Source organism: Paroedura picta, chromosome 8 (genome assembly GCF_049243985.1).
Source record: "Paroedura picta isolate Pp20150507F chromosome 8, Ppicta_v3.0, whole genome shotgun sequence".
Classification (NCBI taxonomy): Eukaryota; Metazoa; Chordata; class Lepidosauria; order Squamata; family Gekkonidae; genus Paroedura; species Paroedura picta.
In genome coordinates this window covers 78,137,165-78,153,710 of record NC_135376.1, presented here as the reverse complement: position 1 = coordinate 78,153,710, position 16,546 = coordinate 78,137,165, and positions in this window count along the sequence as shown.

Genomic DNA, 16,546 nt, shown 5'->3' with positions numbered 1-16,546 from the left:
GTATGTGAGGTAACTAGAGACCACTGCTTCTTTGATTTTTAACTTGACTGGCAAGGCACATGTGAAGATGAATAACAAAAGTTTATTTAACAGGAAATAAAGCATTTCAGAAGGTAAATATGATGTCCAGACTTAGGTTTATAAAGTAAAGCTGGCTCTCAATTAAATAACTCCTGAGGAGAGATGTAATTCCCCTTGTTCTGGACACGGGGCCTCAGCAGATTCAGGACTGCTCTTTTCTCTCACAGAAGACCATTCCCACAGAACCTCTACACATGGGGTGGGTCACCAGTTCTGGGTAGGGAAATACCTGGAGATTTTGGAGGTAGAGCCAGATATGGGCAGGATTTGGGGTGGGGAGGGGCCCTGCTATGGTGTCCACCTTCCAAAGCAGCTATCTCGATCTACCCCACAAGGGGTCCCAACTCCCAAAGGGGTCCCAACTCCCAGGTTGAGAACCATTGCTTTAGTCAGTAGATGAGCCAGGGAGTCCCCAAGTCCCACCTGGTATCTGGCATCACTGCAACACACAACAGTTAGGAACAATAGGCCCTTAGCAGGGTGCTTATTTGTACCACTAAAATAAACTTTCTTTCCTAAGCTGACTCCCCCTGCATACTCCACTGAGGTCCCCCCTCAGACATCCCCTCCATGGCCTGAATCAGTCTGTCCTCTCTAAGGGCCTTAGCTAAGTTCCTGTTCCTCTACCATTCCCCGGAGTCAATTTAAGTTTGCACCTACTGCTTCAGTGATCCCCCTTCAAGGATTGCTGCCTTGCCATGGCAAAGGGGCTTGTGTAGCTCAGTGAAGCTATGAGCTATGCCGTGCAGGGCCACCCAAGACGGACAGGTCATAGCTGAGAGCTCTGACAAAAGGTGATCCACTGGAGAAGGAAATGGCAAACCACTCCATGAAAACCCAATGGACAGGTTCAAAAGGGAAGGGTGGTATAGAAATCAAATAAATAACTAAAAACCCAAATAGAAGCCTGGCTAAGCTGACACTCCTTTTCAGAGCCACGGAATCCCTGTCCAAAAGTTTAAAAGAGGTTTCTTCACCCTTCTTAAAAGGAGGCTGGCTTTCCCTCTCCCACCCAGTTGAGTTCCATTTGGTCTGACTGGCTGACCATCACTTGGGTTTATAGGTGGCTGAAATCACAAGGACTGGTTCAGCACTCTGGAGGAAAGGCAAGACTTTTGAGGATGATGGCCCCAGTGACCTTGGGTCAGTAGCATACTCTTAACCTAGTCTACTTCTCAGGGTTGTTGCGATGGCAGAAGGAAGGAGAGGAGATGGATATCACCCCCTTCAGCTCTCCATTTGGGGAGAAATGTGAGATATAAATGAAGTTTAAAATAATGGGTTTTGTTGATGGATTTCCCCAGACTTTGACTATGGCTTTGGAGCTCTTTCTGGGTTATCCCCCCACATGTAATATGTTTTACAGATTTTGTTTTGCTTTTCAGGAAATGACTGCCCTAAATGGGTTTGGAGACTTGAGTCCTTGAGGAAAACAGTCAACATATAGGCCCTTAATGCATTCTCATTCCGTTCTGTCCGGCAGGCTTAATTCAAGGGTGACTAGGTAGGATAGAGTCTCAAAGTCTGTTTCCCCAGCAAGACTCTCACCTACCTCGCAGGGGGTCTGTTGTGGAGAGAGGGAAGGGAAAGTGATTGTAAGCCACTATGAGACACATGAGGCCTGGTTGGGTGACCTTGGGCCATTCACAGTTCTCTCTCAGCCTCATCTACCTCACAGGGTAATTGTTGTGGGGAGAGGAAAGGGATGGCAATTGTAAACCACGCTGAGACTCCTTCTTGTAGAGAAAAGTGGCATATAAGGGCAACCACCTTCACTTTCTCTTCCTCCTCTTCCTCCTCCTTCTATTTCCCCTGAATTTCAGTGTAGTTCAATCTGGTGACAAAGCAGGTATTTCATTCAAATCCCAGATGCAGAAAAACAAAAGCATTTAAAACAATTTAGGCGTCTCTTGTGATAGCAGCCCGAACTGATTCTGTATTTATTCAGTGGCTCCCCTCAGATCCCTTGCAAAGCTGCATATTTTTTTAAAAAAGGGAGTCATGTATTCTCCATTCACAATTCCTCAAAGCCGGGAGGTAAGAAAAAGACTTTATTAACGGCGAAAGAAAAGGTTTCCCTTTATAATGAACCTTCTGCCTGTATTGAAGAAAAGCCATTGCTTGCCGCTCCTTTTCTAATAAATGGTTTCTTTAGGCTTTAATTAACTTCTCTCCACTCTCCCTTTGTGGAGAAGTGTCACTCTAACCACAAGACAAACTCGGCTTGCCCCTGTTCTCCGGAGTGCTACATTGTCAGATAACTGTTCAGTATGCTGGAACCTTCCTGTTTAAACAAAAATGATAGCGCTGGGGAGGCGAGGGGGTGGGTGGGAAAGGTAATAATGAAGTACAAGGCTCTTCTTCTTTCCATGGTCATCGGTTTTAATGTCAGGACACAGACAAACGGAGTTGCAACGGCCTTTGCTGTCTGATTTCCTATGCAGCGGGAAAGGTTGCAAGCCCCCGATATTGACTCCTAGTGGACTTGGAAGGGTGCTTAGGATTGCACTGCACAGCACCTACGCCATGCTTTGGGTAGATGCTGGGAGGTGTCTGTATTGCCAGCTCTGGGTTGCCAGCTCTGGGTTGGTTGGGAAATTCCTGGCGATGTTGGGAGTGGAACCTGAGGGGGGACAGGATTTGAGGGAGAGGAGGAACTTCAGATGGGCATAAAGCCATAGGGTCCACCTTCCAAAGAAGCCATTTTCCTCAGGGGAGCTGATCTCTGTCATCTGGAGATCAGTTGTAATCCCAAGAGACCTCCATCCAGCACTTGGAAGCGGGCAACCCTGCATTTGTAGAAAACATACATGTGAGGGATTCAGCCTGGCTACCAGGTAGTGCTGGATTCAGGTTTTGGGAGGCCCTGGCAGATAGAACCTAGGGACCACCTTCAACCTACCACCAGCTCCCCCCCCCATGTCCTCCTTTCCCAGAGGAGAGGACCTGCATTAAAGGCTTTAAACTACAAATAGAATGGTTTTGGTTAGATAGCAGGAGAAAAATTGTTCAGAGTAGTTCAGCAGGGGAATTGGCTGCCTAAGAAGGTGGTGAGCACCCCTGTCATTAGCAGTCTTCAAGCAATGGCTGGACTGAAACTTAGCCTCGATACTTTGGGCCAGTGCTTCTCAACCTGGGGGTCAGGACCCCTTTGGGGGTCAAACAACTTTTTCACAGGGGCCGTGGTGGCAGGGCAAGCAGCTTGGCCAGGGGTAGAGGGGGGGGGCACTGCCACTGTTGTTGTGAGATCAGCATGGTGGGACAAGAGGCAGAACTGAACTGAGAAACCCCAGGAAAAAACAATTTATCTACAATCATGAACAATGGATCTTCACGCCATTGGTCAGTTTCGGTTTAATTTCTGTGAAAGAGCACTTGCCTAATTTTATGGTCGGGGGTCACCACAGCATGAGGAACTGTATTAAAGGGTCACAGCATTAGGAAGGTTGAGAACCACTGCTTTAGGCTGATCTTGCATTGAGCAGGGGGTTGGACTAGGTGGTCTATTGGCCGCTTCCAGCTGTATGATTCTACGTTCTATATGGGATGAGGTCTAGGCTGCAGCTGAGCTCACCTGTGTGCATATTCAACTCTGTACTTACGTTTTCATCCTTGGTTGACACTTATGACCCAGGAGCAGCCTGGATTCTGTTCCTTTTACCTGTGGCTAGTTGAGATGTGGTTGGTTTTGTTTGCTAGCAGGGGACTTTGAGACCCATGTGACAGCTCTACACCAATAAACAGTGTGTTCTGTAGGCTGTGTCCCCAGGCCAGGTACCCAAACACTTTTAATTGAAAAGTATTCATTTAAAGATGTATAGCCTGCCTTTCCATAGCTGAAGACAACCCACACTCAATTAAAATAGCATGCTAGAAACAGAGCAATTTCCCCCTAAATCCCAAGCTGGCAGTCTGGCAGTCTTCCATTCAGGTGGTCTAGGTTGGCAGGCATACCACTTCCCCACTTCATTTTCAATCTGGATCAGGTTCTATTCCTTCTTCAGAGTCTGTCAACTTTTTGTTTCTGCAGGGGGAAATATTCTTCCTGTGCTTCCAGGCCTTGTTGTTTATTTTTAATCCTTCTATAAAGAAACAATCGATATCAGTAAAATTGGGTCATTGTATTACTGAGGCACAAACTACAAGCAGCAAAGCAATCCTCTCTTGTACTGGATTCATCTCTCTTGCTGTGCTGCAGGGGACAGCAGGTTTTCCTGGGCATAAACAAGCACTTGTGCCCCTAATGTGACTGGAATCAGTTCTGGTCAGGCAGAGCAGGGGGCAAGAGGAGGATGGAAACCAATCACCATTGTTTGGCATTTGGTAATGAAAAAAGTTAGCCAGGATCTGCCCATGAACTTTGTGTGTGTGTGTGGGGGGGGGAGGTTGTTTATAAAACTTTCCCTATTACAAAGCAATCATCGATTTTTTTCATTGAAGCACATTATGTTACTGAACATGCACACACAAAAATTCAAGCTGACATGCATGTCGGTTGGTGACATGGACTATTTCCAAAGCAAACTGTGCAACATATTAAGTTGATCTGGCCCTCACTTCAAAGCCCTAATGTAGAATGTGTGCTGAAAATCTGAAGCAACAAATGGGGACTGTCCTAAAGCATCCAGGAAAAGTATGTATCCAACCTTTGCTTGAAGACTGCCAGTGAGGGGGAGCTCATCACCTCCTTAGGCAGCCTATTCCACTGCTAAACTACTCTGACTGAAAATTTTTTTCCTGATATCTAGCCTATATCGTTGTACTTGTAGTTTAAACCCATTTCCTAGTTACAGTGATTTCATTTTTAGGCAGAATCTAATTTTGGACTGCCTAATGGAAGAAGAAGAGTTGGTTCTTATATGCCATTTTTCTCTACCTGAAGGAGGCTCAAAGCGGCTTACAGTCGCCTTCCCATTCCTCTCCCCACAACAGACACCCTGTGAGGTGGGTGAGGCCCAGAGAGTCCTGATATCACTGCTTGGTCAGAACAGCTTTATCAGTGCTGTGGTGAGCATGCCAGATTAGAAGTCCACACTCCTAACCACTACTCCAAACTGGAGAAATGCTTGCCAAGAAAAAGTTTCCCATTGGCTACCATTTTGATTCATTTATGCACACCCCTTTCCTTGTTGCTCTCCTCCTTCCCCCCTCCCTTCCTCCCTTCCCTCTCTGTCCTGAAACATCTGATTTTTTAAAAGGGTGATTGCATCACAATACTGTTTCTATTTTTTTTTAAGCAGCAGTCTTACTCATTATGTTGCTGCAGCATTGTAACAAGATAACCTACCTTTAAAAAAGATCACATCCAGTATATCTGGGGGGAAGGGTGGAGGCAATCAAAGGCACAGAGTGGTGAAATGAAGGGACACAATTAAAAGAAAAGTGCAAGCAGGCACCATTTTACAAAAAAAAAACTTCTTGGAAAAGGGGAAAGAAGAAAGAGAATTTGGTTCTTATATGCCACTTTGCTCTACCAGAAGGAGTTTCAAAGTGGCTTACAGACACCTTCCCCTTCCTTTCCTCACAACAGACATCCTGTGAGATAGGTAAGGCTTAGAGAGCCCTGATATTACTGCTTGGTCAGAACAGTTTTATGAGTGCTGTGGAGAGCCCAAGGTCACCCAGCTGGCTGCATGTGGGGGAGCGAGAAATCAAGCCCAACTCGCCAGATTAGAGGTCCGCACTCTTGACCACTACACCAAACTGGGAACAAAGCATCATGGGAGGCTGCCTCCTTCTGAATCAGATGCAGAAAACATACAGTGAATTTCAGCCTGGAAAACGAGGGGCGGTAAACCTAAATGCAGAAAGCCTAGTGTTGACTCACAGCATCCTATTGAAAGCCAAAGTGAGGCTAAAACAAAGTATGTCTCAAATGTGGAAACGGTCTAGAAGAAATTTCTCACCGGCTTGCACTGTCCCTCTTGTACCGACGTCAGTCATGTCCTATTCACAAAGATGAATAGTCCACAGGGGAGAATGAACAGTCTTTCCTAGAAGGACTACCCAATAAGCTTTTTGCTAGTGGCAAGAAAAGTATATGTCATAGCTTTTAAATCCAAATATTGTTGTTGTTGCTGCTGCGGCAATCAATGTCGGTCCTGGAAATTTAGAACTGTTGCATTAATGAATTATGGATGAAGGGTGCAATCTGTTTCTCGAAATACTTACCTTGCCATTAAAAAAAATATATTATGTAATGCTTTCCAAATGGTTACTTCGGGCACTCAGAGAGACATGTCTTAATACCTTGGCATGCAATAACATTGTCACCTACATTACATAGGTGAACTAGCTAGCGGGAGCCCTGAAGGCAGAGGAAGGGCCTTTGCCTTTATGGAGCTTACCCACGAGCTACATATGACAAAGAGTTGGTTCTCAGAATGTTGAGTCAATTTATTGGCCATACCAAAATCTGTGGGTTTCCTGGCCATGTAACCTTCCACTATACACATAGACACATACATAAGAGAGTAATCTCTGGGCACAGCAGTGTCATGCAGCTTGTGCACTTTAACAGAAATGGTAAACCATGACCTCCTTCGATGTGCACCAGGCTGAGTTCAGCTGAGCTTACTTCCTCATAAATGTGCTTGGGCTTGCAGCCTGAAACCCTCCCAAAAGCACCAATAGAACATGGTTGTCCCTAAGTAACACTTTGGATTGGTGCCAGAAGCAAGACTGACAGACACCGGACAGAGAACCTGGAAAGGCAATGATAGTGTGACATTATTTGCATCCCACGCAAGCAAGCTGAAGAAGATACTGTCCAGTCGATTTCACTCAGCAGACTGACAGAGGCATTTTAGCAACTGGCTGGAGGAAGCCTGAGGCAGATTCTAATCTCCAGCAGTTAGCGAGAGTGCTTGTTTACTCTGTTCCCTGCTCCAGTTATTGACTGCGCAATGACTAATCAATGGTGGGCATTCTTTGGTGTGCTTTTTGGCCTTGTCTGGATAGGCCTCCTTTCCTCTGTTACATAGCAAAAGATTCAGTGAGGCATCACAAAGAATGGGCCTAGTCAAAGATATTCTTTCCTCCTGCAAAGGGCATAATGGGAGCCAAAAAATCCCTTTCTGTGTGTGGGGTAAGACTGTGATCTTCAGCCTTGTTGAGCATGAGGGAACTTTTGGAATCTTAAGAAAGAGTGGTGAGAGCTCGGGGTGTGGGGTTGGTGTTGTGAGCCCAGGTCCTGTTAGTGAAGACTCCCCGGAGGAAGAGTCTTGCCAGGAGCTCCCAGCTTCACTCATGCCTCTGTTGGATGAGAACTTAGCCCAGCCAGATGTTCAACAAGCAGAGAGCTCTTACCAGCAGAAGAAAATTGAGCTGCAGACAAATCAAGGCTTAGACTTCAGTGGTTGCAGAAGCCCCTCATTCTTCTGCCCAGACTCCAGCTGCAGCTCCCTATCCTGTCAGCCCACCAGAGCTGGTTAACCAAGGCGGGCAGGCTATGTGCTGAAGAGCACCCCAGTCTACAAAGCGTCAGGCTAAGTTGGCAAGACCGCTGCTGACTGCAGAAACCTGTGAGTCGTCACTGGATGTGGACCGAAAGGCCGCTGGCAGCCTATATTAACTGAGGGCTAGGAGGCCTCGCTTGCTGACACAATTAACCTGTGACTGTTTTCTGCTGATGTTCCTTTACTGCCTAAATGCACTCTTGATCCACTGAACCCTCTTGAATTCTGTCTGTCCCTTTGGTGTTCTTTCCTTGACCCCCAAGTCAGCTTGGCTGCCTCCTGTGCTCCCTTCCAGCAGGGACCTGAAACCTAAAATCAACACAGCTACATTCTGAGGGGGGGGGAAGTGAGTGGAGAAGAACTTCACTGTGATTGCTGCTTTTGGGGTTGGATGTTACAGGTTCACGTTTTAAATCAGTGGGGCAGAGTTTGGTGGGCTGCAGGGTTCTTGGAGCCATTCGTTTCAATAGGGAACCAATTCAAAGTTCTGGCGTAGCTGAAAGGAAAAGCACCTCCCAGTCTAAAGACTCCCTAGGTTTCAAGCAGAATGGACAAAGGGGGTTGGTTTTTACAGGGTCTAGAGGCAGGTGCTTTTTGGAGCAGGGGCACTTTGCTCCACTGCTTCCTGTTGGGAGGAAAAGGTATCATTGTTGCCAACCTCCAGGTATCACCTTGAACTCTGCCATGACAATTAATTTTCAGATGACCAAGGTCAGTTCCCCGTGCAGCAAATGGCTAGTTTAGATGGTGAACTCTATGGCCTTATTCCCTGCTGATGAGGTCCCTTCCCTTCCCTAGGCTTCACTCCCCCCCCCCCAAAAAAAGAAAAGTCCAGATACTTGTCAATCCAGAGCTAGCTAGCAACTCTATGTGTCAGCCACCAGCATTTTAAAAAATCCTGACTGGTTCTGTTTTTTTTCATCAAACCCTACTGACAATTTTGTTTAACCTTTCCACTGAAAATGCTCCATTTCCCATCCCTGTTGTGGTTCATTTTTAATGTGGCAAACTTGTGTCTGGACCATGCTGGAGGGAGTTCACATTGACTGAATGCTTTTCCTACAAAACAACAAAATCCACAAGAAGGCAGATATCAACCTGAGGTCCCTGCTTCCCATTTTCAAACTTTCTGCATGGTGTGCCTTCCCGCCCCCACATGCATTCTGATTGGCCTGGCCTTGACAGAGGTTTACTGCCTGATCTGTTGCACCGGGAACTTGTCACTGGTGCTGGGGGTGAGGAGATGCTTTGCTATTGTTACCCTCCTAAGTGGCATTTGAGTTGGTGTGGAGATCTCACCTTTTGACAAGCATTTATTTCAGAAAACACAGGAGGCTCCGTCTGAGCCATATGACTCTCTTTGGCGTGGAGGTGATTTTGCTTCCCGCAGCCAACGCATCTCTTGTAAATAATCGTTCTGTGCATGAGTTGAAGAATATCGGTTCAGTGTAAGCATGTCCTGGCATGCTTGTGGGTTTGATAAATGAACCCTTCACACCAATCTATTGTGCTTTGAGAAATAATGGGAAGCCAAGCATCATCTATCTGGCACGCTGTTTAAGAACAACATTTAAACCAGAAATGCTTTGGGGAGGGGGGAGGCAGACTCTACTGAGGTCTGTGGCCTGCATAAAAACATCCTCAAATATGAATGTTTCCTTTGGTTTTAAAGGTGTCCCGATGGAAGGCCCAGGTCATGTGTCAGATCTTGGCAACTCAGGCTGGAGCTGTGAAATGAAACTTAACTTCGCTTATTGTTTTCTCAAGGAAGAGAAGGAGACGGGCATATTGGCCAGCCCCAGGTGAACAAGAGGCTAAAGCTGCAACACTTTCGGACTGGGCAAGTGGGATTTGCCAGCATCCTATTTGACAGTTGCCAGCAGAAGTTGATTGTTGTTGCTGCTGTCTGTCTCTCACAGATTTCACTTGCCGTACAGTCAAGTCGGTCTAGAATGTGCCCTGATGAGGCCCTACGTGGTTGTCCTCTGTGCTGCAGGTGTCCAAAGTCTGAAGCTGGCTGTTATTTAGTGTTATTTCTAGAGCACCATATAATTGCATGAGTCATTGGAGGGCGTAACAGAAAAACAGGTCCCTGTCTCCAAGGAGCTTACAATATGGATTTTAGCAGCTCATGAGCCAAATCTGCTATCTTGTAGGGACCAGGCGAAACCTTTTTTATTCTCTCCATCTTTTAGGTAATTGCTCCCACAGGAGTTTTATCAGCTGTGCCTGAGAAGTGTTATCAGCTACAAACCCCTTCTCTTCTATTCTCTGCCTGCTAAGGTCTAGGGTAGCGCTCTAATTTTTATGACTCCTGTTCTTACCGATATATTTAGAGCTGTTATTTCTCTTAATAGTTTTATCAGGTCATCTTTATCTGCTTAGGTGCTATGCTCCCATTTCTGTACATTTTAGATTAGTATATTGTACCGTTTTAATTTGATAAGACATACATTGCCTTGACCCTTACCTGGATAGTCTGGGCTAGCCCAATCTTGTCAAATCTTGGTAGCTAAGCAGGGTCAGCCCAGACGAGTATTTGGAGAGGAGATCTCCAGGGAATCCCATGGTTATGAAGTGGAGGCAGGCTCGTTGCCAGCTCTGGTTTGGGAAATACCTGGAGACTTTGGGGTGGAGCTGGGAAAGTGGAGGAATTGGGGTAGGGAGGGATCTCAATAGAGTATAATGCTATGGAGTCCACCCTCCAAAGCAGCCATTTCTCAACAGAGAAACTTATCTCTGTTGCCTGGAGATGAGCTATAAAATTAGGTATCCCCAGGTCCTACTTGGGGACCGGCATCCCTAAGGCAGACCACCTCTGAACATCTCTTGCTTTGAAACCCCCAGAGGGTTGCCCTAATTAAACTGTGACTTGATGGCATTTTCCATCACCAAATTGCCCTTGAGCAAATTATTGAAACTATGGGATATAAATGTTTTAAATACAGAAGTAACTTGAATGGAATCCTTCTAAATCATGATTAAGTACTCTTAACAGCATCATAAGCTGAATGTTGTTTTTGTTTGGGGTTAATTTTTCAGAGCTGAGCCAAAAATGCCATGGGCTACCTTTTGTTTCTTGAATACCAGCTTGTTTTCTGAGTTTGTTTGGAACCACCTTTGGGAAAATATCCATGCATCTTCATCATCATGACTCATCATCACTCTAACATTCAGTGACATTGCAATTCCATGCATCATTCTGTATGATATTTGGCATCTTACTGGTCCACATGGTAAAGGTATCCCCTGTGCAAGCACCGGGTCATGTCTGAGCCTTGGGGTGACGCTCTCCAGCATTTTCATGGCAGACTCAATACGGGGTGGTTTGCCAGTGCCCTCCCCAGTCATTACCGTTTACCCCCCAGCAAGCTGGGTACTCATTTTACCAACCTCAGAAGGATGGAATGCTAAGTCAACCTTGAGCCGGCTGCTGGGATTGAACTCCCAGCCTCATGGTCAGAGGTTTCAGACTGCATGTCTGCTGCCTTACCACTCTGCGCCACACATGGTTAGATTTCCTTAAACATCAAGGCACTCTGTGCATGGATGGTGTCATTTTCTAAGTTTTCTCCATCACTGGGAAGATAATTTCACAGGATCCACATTGAGAAACAGCCAAAGGGAGTGTGGTGGGACAAGAGTTGAACTCTATCCTCCTTTGTTTTCTTCAAGCACAGCTCTGCTGAAGTCAATTTAATCCCTTTGTCCCTCCTCATCTCAGCCCACCACCAACCTTCTTCTGCATGGATCTTTTCACTCCAGGAACGATATTTCCAGGGGAACACAGGGAACCTTTGAGTGTTTTGTGTACAGGTACTGCCCATCACTTTTCCATTTCTTACGCAGGACCATAATGGCCTGAGCAGACCTGCACATTTTTATTTACAATGGTCATGGCCACTGTAGAGTAAGAAGAAATTTCAAAAGAATCAAAGAGAAAAACAAGGATGGCAGAACATTGTGAAACAAACCTTTTTCATGAAAAAAAAATTAAAAAGAATTATACACTCCTGGGCAGAGTCTGCACTTACTTTCTTTATTCCATTGTCAATCCTGTTGAATTCAGATCGCTTTGAACTCAGGTCTTCCTCTCCCCCCCCATTGAAACACGAAAGTCTTCTGCAAGTTAGGGTAGTTCAGAACGGGGGGGGGGAGCCAAGCAGGGAGCCTCTTTCTTTTCTTGGAGGGGGGGGGGAGAAGATCGAAAAAGGCAGAGGAGGGAGGAAAAATCCAGGACTGACAGAAGTTGAGAAAAATTAGGGGCTTCTCCTTTTAGGCAAGTTTGTCACATGACCAGGTTCTCTACCACAGAGCTTGGTTTCCCAATCCAGATATTGAGCATTAAAAGCACTCTAAGATACCGCACAATAAAGGTAGGGTCACTCCGGATCAATCCTTCTTGCTGCAGAAGGAACATTTAAATTGCCCAAAATCCAAATGGACATCGCATTCTGTGTAGAGGGCAGGGACTGAATCGATCTGGGGTTGGAATAAAAGCTCCGTGCAGTTTACACCCTGGTTACCAAAACCTGAAACTTGACATCATTTTCTGAGATCTACCATGTGCCACAAACTTGGCTTGGATCAGAAGTCCAAATATATACTACTCCCAATTCTCCAGTCTAAGCCAAGCACCAAACCGCCTGGTCTCCTTGTTTTTCAAGTGTTCCCAAGCCTTCTTGTTGGCACTTAACAAAGTGCTTGTCAGCAGTTAGTCAATATCAATTAGCATACTTATTAAACCCAGAGATTTGTTAGCTATGGCTTTCTAATTGCCTCAGCAAGTGCTGCTTTGGTCACCCGCAAATGGTGGCATGTTGCAGGCTTCGCTTTTAGCCTTTAGAGTCCACTCAGGTGATTCTTGAGGGTGAAGAGTGAAAGGGACAGATTTCCCGTGAGTGATGTGCGTTTCTTTTACTGTTTCCTGAGGTATTTTTACATTTGGGGAGCTTGAAGGGCATCATTGAGCCTCATTGCATAAAGATCTGCATGATGGGTTAGATCAGTGTTTCTCAACTTGAGGATCGGGACCCCTTTGGGGGCTCAATGACATTTCACAGGGGTCGCGGCAGGGCAAGCAGCTTGGCCAGGGGTGGGGCATCTACACAACAGCCTTGTGGGGTAGATTGAGATAGAGTATTCATCTGCCTGGAACAACAGAAAAGAGCAAGATTGGCATGGCAGGACAAGAGGCAGAACTGAACTGAGAGACCTCAGGAAAAAAACAATTTATCTACAATCATGAACAATGGATCTTCACGCCATTGGTCAGTTTCAATTTACTTTAGGTGAAAGAACTCTTGCATAATTTTATGGTTGGGGGTCACCACAACACAAGGAACTGTATTAAAGGGTTGCGGCATTAGGAAGGTTGAGAACTACAGGGTTAGATATAAAGGCTCTGCCCTATCAGAGAGTAAAAATCAGAAAAAAACATTGACTGAAACTCTATGAAAAGAATATACTATTTAGACACCCACCTGGGCTATTTCCAGAGATTCTGTTGCCCTTTGGTGTCTCTGCTTCTCAGGAGACCATAGAAACATGGGAGGGGGGAGACTTGGAAACTGTGATATAACCTCCTTTGCTATTAGGGCCAGCGGTATCACTGAGTGGCATGCCTCAAGGTGAGCTTTTGTAGTGCCATTAAGTGGCAGCAAATGGTCTGTGGTTTATTTTTATTTTTTTAACAGCAAGAGAGATACAAGAACCACTTGGATTTTCTGCTCTGATTGCCTAATTGTTGTGGTTCTCCTCTTCTCTCCTCCCTGCTTCATACATAAAGCTACAAAAGATGTCTTTAGAGGATTGTGCTTTCAGGACTTTACATTTTTGCATTTGTATTGGGCTTCAAACTGTGGACCGTTGTTCATGTGATAAAACCCCTAGACAGGAAGTCAAGGGAGTTTATACATGTCCACATCTTCTTTTACAAATTCTGTTTGTTTTTGTTGCATGATGACTGAAAATGCTAGAGACTTTGCTCCCCATGAATATAATCCAAGCTATGTGTGTTGCATTAGGTTTATCCAAAACTGACTGACTTGGAATACTGGAACCTTGACCTGTTCTAGGGTTGCCAGCTCCAGGTTGGGAAATACCTGGAGTCTTCAGGGGTGGAGCCAGGAGTGAGCAGGATTTGGAATGGAAAGTATAATGCTATGGAATCCACCCTCCCAAGCAGCCATTTTCTCCAGGGAAACTTATATCTGTTGCCTGAAGATGAGCTGTAAAACCTAGGGTGCCTCTTCACAAAGTTGATCATCATCCACCTAAATTAGCCCACCATCATATTTCAGTTCTTTTGTATGCAGATGATGTTTTGCTATCTTGGACCCCCGTGGGAATGAAGAGAGCCTTGGACCATCAAGCACAGTACTGTAGGGAAGAGCAACTCCAGATCAACCACCAAAAAAAACAACAAGATTATGACCTTTGGAAGACACCTCAAAATCAGAAAATGGACACTGAATGGCCATAAGTTGGAACAGGTTCATAAATTTAAATATCTAGGGGTGATTTTCCAAGCTTCTGGCGCTAGGAGTGCACACTACACCCATGCCACTGACCAAGGAGGCAAGTCAGCCCTCAGTGTAATAATGTTTTTCACCTCTAGGGGAGGCTACTCTGTCCTAGCGGCACTAACATTGTTTCAAGAGAAGTCTTTGGCTCAACTGTTTTATGCGTCCCTCCTTGGTCCTCCTGAATTCTGTTACAAGCCCTTAGAGAACATTTAATCTAAGTTCCTGTGTTACAAGCACCTAGATGTATCTTGAATGCTATGATCAGACTCGAGACCAGCATGATAAGGGTTAGAATCATAGAATCATAGAGTTGGAAGGGTCCATACAGGCCATCTAGTCCAACCCCCTGCTCAACGCAGGATTAGCCCTAAGCATCCTAAAGCATCCAAGAAAAGTGTGTATCCAACCTTTGCTTGAAGACTGCCAGTGAGGGGAAGCTCACCACCTCCTTAGCCAGCCTATTCCACTGCTGAACTACTCTGACTGTGAAATTTTTTTCCTGATATCTAGCCTATATCGTTGTACTTGAAGTTTAAATCCATTACTGCGTGTCCTCTCCTCTGCTACCCATTTGTGATGGTCCATGTGGGAACGAATGACATGTCCCTGAATACCATCGCTCCGATTAAAGGCAAGGGTCTGTCTTAGGTGGCTACATGTGGCTTAAGGCAATTATGAACCCACAAGGTCTTCTCCCTCTGACACTCCAGGGTGTAAACTGCACGGAGCTTTTATTCCAACTCCAGATCGATTCAGTCCCTGCCCTCTACACAGAATGAGATTTCCGTTTGGATTTGGGGCGATTTTAATTTTCCTTCTGCAGCAAGAAGGATTGATTTGGAGTGACCCTACCTTTATTGTGCGAAATCTCAGACTGCTTTTAATCCTGAATATTAGCTTGAGAACCTCTGATAGGCTACACCTGGTCATGTGACACGCTAGCCTTAAAGGAGAAGCCCCTAATTTCTCTCAACTTTTGTCGGTCCTGGATTTTTCCTCCCTCCTCTGCCTTTTTCAATCTTCTCCCCCTCCCCTCCAAGAAAAGAAAAAGGCTCCTTGCTTGGCTTCTCCCCCTCACCTTCAAGAAAAGAAAGAAAGAAAGAGGCTTGGCTCACCCCCCCCCCTTCTGAACTACCTTAACCACGTGCAGAAGATTTTCCTGTTTCAATGGGGGGGGGGGAGGAAGATCCGAGTTCAAAGCAATCTTGACAATGGAATAAAGAAAGTAAGTGCAGACTCTGCCCAGGACTCTTTCCAATCAAGCTGGTTTAAAATAATGGAATCAAACTGGCAACCTTTGGGTTCTCCCTCAATGACCTCCTTAGGTTTGGTGAGACCCAGGCAAGGCGATTCACCAAAAAAAGAATTGAAGATACCGAACGACAGAAGGACATCGCAAGCGCTTCTACCTTCTTAGCACCAGCATCTTCAAGATATGCTTTAACACCTGCCACCTGTTTGTCAACTTCCATAAACACACATTGATTAGATGTTCTGTGTTGCCTCCTGCAGTCCTGGTTGGCAGATACAGAAGAATTCCTCTTGCAGAGAGACTCTGTTCCTGTCCTCTTAAAGAAGTTGAGACAATAGAACATATTCTCCTCTGCTGCTGGCGTTACAGTCAAGCCCGCTCCAAACTTATTCGCCCACTAATTGACGTATTGCCACATCAAACCAATGCAGAACGGATTAGAGAACTTCTTGATGAAAAGCCTCAGATCTCTCTGCAGAGGGCGAAATTCTGTGCGTTTGTGATTCAAACTCACCAGAAGGATAAGAAATATACTGAATGATTCTGAACTTTTAATCTCTTAAACTTTTAATCTTTTCTCCATTAATTTGTCATAATGGTATCTTTTAGCTTAATTTTAACATAGCCATAAACTGTTTTAAATGCTTGAATATCATAAGCATTATGTCTTTTATCATTTTATCCTTTATATGTTTTTTATATTTTGTATTCTGGTCTAAGGCTGTACAACTTCAGGGGTAGTCAAACTGCGGCCCCTCAGATGTCCATGGACTACAGTTCCCATGAGTCCCTGCCAGCGAATGCTGGCAGAGGCTCATGGGAACTATAGTCCATGGACATCTGAAGGGCCACAGTTTGACTACCCATGAACTAAATAAACAAGAAGCTGTAAAACCAGGAGATCTCCAGATCCCACTGGGGACTGGCTTCCCGAGCCTGCTCATCTGACTGTAACTAACATGCTGCTCATTCCAGTGGAATGCATCTTTGGCTTCCAATGGAGCTTGGATCAACATCTACCCCACCTGCAACTAATCCCTTATTAACCAACTATAAGCTTTGGAAAGAAGAAGAATGCGCTGTTTTTTTATACCCCACTTTTCGCCACCCAAAGGAGTCCCGAAGTGGCTTACAATCGCCTTCCCTTCTTCTCCTCACAGGAGACACCCTGTGAGGTAGATGGGGCTGAGAAAGCCCCAAGAGAACTGCTCCATGAGAACAGCTCTAAG